Source organism: Elephantulus edwardii, unplaced genomic scaffold (assembly GCF_000299155.1).
Source record: "Elephantulus edwardii isolate Elephantulus edwardi_28Jun2011 unplaced genomic scaffold, EleEdw1.0 scaffold00120, whole genome shotgun sequence".
Classification (NCBI taxonomy): Eukaryota; Metazoa; Chordata; class Mammalia; order Macroscelidea; family Macroscelididae; genus Elephantulus; species Elephantulus edwardii.
In genome coordinates this window covers 4731464-4736125 of record NW_006399870.1, presented here as the reverse complement: position 1 = coordinate 4736125, position 4662 = coordinate 4731464, and positions in this window count along the sequence as shown.

Below are 4662 nucleotides of genomic sequence, written 5' to 3'. Positions count from 1 at the left end.
TGACCCCACATTTCTCCTCATAGAGCCCAGCCTCCCGGATAATCTGTTCTGCATATAGGTTGAAAAGGTATGGAGATAGGATGCATCCCTGGCGTACTGATGTTGTTAGCAATCTCAATTTCTTCACCATCTATCATAATGCTGCCAGTTGGCCCAGTGGTGAGAATCTTTGTTTTCTTAATGTTGAACTTCAATCCAGTACTTGGCACTATCAGTCAGGAAATCAAAAGATTAACTGCATTAGATAAATGTGCCATCAGGGACCTCTCCAGAGTGCTGAAAAACAACAATGTTAGTCTAGAGAATAAGGCCCCCTGAGCCAAGCCATGGTCTTCACCTTTACTTGCTATACGTCAGAGAGTTGGACAATTATTAAGGATGGACTTGTGGGAAGGACTGTTTAAAGGAATACATGATTACACATTATTTGTATGACAGCAATCAAGAATAAGAGGTGCATAGCAAAGTGGACTTGGGAAGGGGTGAGGGATAAGGAGGAAATTATGCAACAATGAATGAATTTTTTTTTAAAGTGAATTGGGGGCAGGGAGGAGAGTGTGCAACAATGAAAAATCCAACATTTCTGTAAATTTTCATTAAAATGACAAAAGAAAGAGGGGAGGTTAAGAAAAAAAGATGGAGTTGTCATGCTGGACAATAGTGTTGAGCATTTCCTGGACTGCCAAAAAAACTAACAAGTTTGTTCTGGAGAAGTTGAAATCAGGTTGTTCCTTGGAGGCAAGGATTTTGAAGATCCTTCTCACATACTTTGGACATGTTGTCAAGAGGGGGTCAGTCTTCAGAGAAGATCATCATGCTTAGAAGCATGGAGGGATAACACAGGAGAGGAAAAGCCTGGATGAAACAGATTGACACAATAACTGGTGATATGGGCACAGGTGAGTCAGAGACAGTGAGATTGGCTCACATATAGAGCAGACTTCAGAGCTCTTACCAATAAGGTCGCTATGAATGATAGGTGACTCAACAGCACATAACAACAACAACAATTTGGCAAAATTTTAATGATGTGTGCAGATGATATTTCATATTTTATACTATATATATATAGACACATACATACATAAATTCCTAAAATTTCAGCAGGAAAATTATTGGATCTAGTTGAACAATCCAGAAAGAAAGCGCATGGTAAGAATATAGCATATTAAAATTAATCAGATTCCTCTAAGTTCAAAGAGAACAAAAACTCTGAAAAGAAAATAAGAAAAATAACAACATTTAAAATCTCAGTATGTCTCTCTCTTTCATTGCCATCAAGTGATTCTGACTCATAACTGACCCTTCATCGGGCCTTATGAATGATTAGTTCACCTAATCACACTGAAAAGCATTTATGAAGGTGTCTTATGAATGAGAGGAAGAACAGCCAACTCTTCCTAAACATCAGAAAGAATTGACCATCGACTACTTTTTGCCTAAGGATAATAATAATCATGGCTTTAGTGTGTCAGAGGTGATAAGGATGGCACAGGATAGGCAGAATTCAGGTCAGCTGTTTATAAGATCACTATGCATGGTACTTGATTCGACCTTACCTAAAAACAACAACAACAATCATATATTAGGGCTTTACCAAGAACCAGGGATGCACTGTTGGTCTTCACACAGATCCCAGAAGAGTATTACAGTTTTAGCCGCATTTCACAGTCAAGGAAGCAATCACAGCATAAGCAATTTGCACAATGTCACAGTCACTAAATGGCAGAGCCAGAATTCTACCCAAGGAATCTTTAAAACCTAGAGTCTCAGCTTTAGCTTTGCTGGAATTATGCTGCATGTAGTTTCTCAGGAAATCCCCTACATAAACTACTCTGTAAAAACTGCTGTGACCCTCCCTTCTCCCTGTCATCATTAGCCAAGTACCAGCTCTTTCTCCTTTAGTTCCCAAACCTTAAGGCTACTACAAAGACAATTCATTCTGATTCATTCATGAATCAAATGTTAGACTCTAGAGATGTGAGCCTTTTGCCCTCCTCAGGGAACAATCCCCATTAAGATAAGCTGTAGGGAGCAAGCAAGTGAAAATAGTGCAAAAAAAAAAAAAATAATGGGCTGTTTTTATAGGGACTATCTTCCTCCAGGTCAAAGACCAGAAACTGGGTGGAGTGCTGGGCTGGAAGACTAATAAATAACCACAAACTGCAGTTATGCTGAGAGAGCTGTTTATGGAAAGTACTGGTTTGGACTCTACTCTCAGCCCCACCAAACTTCCTTAGCCTTGGGCATTGTCCCCTTGAAAGCTGATTCCATCCCCTCCAAATGGCATCATAATAACTCACTTTCACACTAGAGGAACTCAGATTTAACCCAAAATATCAGCCCCTTGCTAGGAGTAGATTTCCATTCTGCTCAACTGAATAAGGAGGACTGAGAAGAATTGATGCCTTTGTAGTGCTGATGAAGAGTACCAAATATCTCATGGATTTTCAACAGAACTTGTAGAAAGTGCATTCAGGTGCTCCTTAGAGGCAAGGATGGTGGAACTTGGTCTCACACACTTTGGGCACTTTATCAGGAGCGGCCAGTCCTTGGAAAAATACATCATGCTAGCAAAGATAAAAGGTCTGAGAAAGAGGAAGATTCTGAACAAGATAAATTGACATAGTGACTGTAGCAAAGGGCTCAAACATGGTGGAGGTGTGAGGACAGCACGTATAGGGCAAGGTTGAGATCTGTTCTTACTAGGGTTGCTATGAGTCATAGCATAATAATCAGTCGTCACATAACAACAGATTCCAACTCATGGAAACTTTATAGAACAGAGTAGAACTGTCCCATTGGGTTTACAAGGCTGTGAATCTTTACGGACTCAGGTTATCTGCTGAGCATCTAACTACTGTGCCCCATGGCTTCTCCACTCCAACTCATCACACTTCTAGTCCAGTGCCAAAAAAACTTAGCTAGAAGGAAGTGTTAAGGGAGAAAGACAGAGGAGACAGAAGTAGGGGAGAAGGGAATGGTGGAAGAAAGTTCGCAGATTCTGGCTGACCAGCAACAAACTTGTCCAAACTTGCTAAGAACACTACCCCACTACTTGCCCTTGTTAATACTCCTGGGATTGAAAATCAATTTGGATCACCACTTGGGGGCCTGTGAAGTAATAGGAAATAAGTTGAACAAGGGTTTTGGTTGGGTTTTTTCTCTCTCATGTTTTCCTTTTTCCTAGAGAGGACACAGCACTACCCATTCCACGAAACCCAACATGTGGTCCACTATTAACTCAGCAGCCCCAACATTCTAGGATTGCACCCAAGAAAGAACCAGGAGGCAGGCATTCCCATCTGCACTTTGGGAAGATCTGATTTGGGCTTCCCCAGACCATGGTCTTCACAATTACTTGCTATGCATCAGTGAGCTGGAAAATGACCAAGGAAGACAGCAGAATTGATGCCTTTGTGTTGTGCTGCAATGAAAGAGTATCCAGTATACTACCATGGACTGCCAAGAGAACTAACAGGTCTTTCCTGGACAGGGTGAAACCAAGAGACTCTTTGGAAGCAAGTTTTTTGAGATTACACCTCCTGTACTTTGGACATACAGCCAGGAGGGATTGGTCTTTGGAGAAGGATATCATGCTTGGAAGAGTAGAGGGACAGCACAGAAGAGGAATATCCCAGATGAGACAGACTGAAACTATAACTGGGGTAAGATGGTAGGTGTGTCAGAGAAAATGAGATTGGCTCAGGATAGAGTAAGGTTCAGAGCTATTGTGCATAGGGTTACTATGAGTTGTAGTCAACTCAAGGACAGCTAACAACAACAACAGTCTTAATTCTGTGCTCCATTTGTGGCCAGCAAACAGAATCTAACATAGCTTCTCAGGGCTAGGGAAATGTCCTTAGGGCACACAACTAGATTTTCAAAGTTGTGATGGCTAAAGCTCAGCACGCAGCCACCCCGTTCTCTCAAATTCACCTGGACCTCAGCCTTTACCCAGGCCACAATGCTCCTTCAGCATTTAGTCATCCAGCCCAGCCTCCTCCCAATCCCTGGTGTTTGACTCTGAGGGAGACAGCCCCTATGAGACCAACTCATTGTATTTTTGCACTGACTGGACTTTCCTGTTCCATGCAGAGTAAGAAATATCTGTGGATTGAGCACCTGAGCACATTCTGCTTATTGTTGTTATTTCATTATTTGCCATCTAGTCGATTGCCACTCATAGTGACCCAATGAACAATGTCTCTGAACCTTTCATTTTCCAGCTCTCGGATGCACAGCAAGCAATTGAGAAGACCATGTCCTGTATCAGGCATACCTTAAGTCTTTAGACTGACAGACATCATTGCTTTTTAGCACTCTGGAGAGGTCTTTGGCAGTAGATTTTTTTAAATGCAACTTGTCTTTTGATTTCCTGACCGCTGGTGCCAAGAATGTTGATCCTCTTGTTTAGGCCCATCAGAAAACCAGGGCACCCATGGGCCATCCTATGTGTGATTGTGACATTTCAGACAGTTCACAAAGCAACTCACACATTTGAACCTCAGCTGCAGTAATCCATACAACTCCTGAGTCTCCATGGCTAATGTGAACACAAACCCCTCCTGAATCCTCTGTTTTCTTGTCTTGGCCTGGCCCAAGTGACTAGACCTTGTAGGATACACCAGAGAACTGAGGATGGGGCCGAGGAACTGCCTC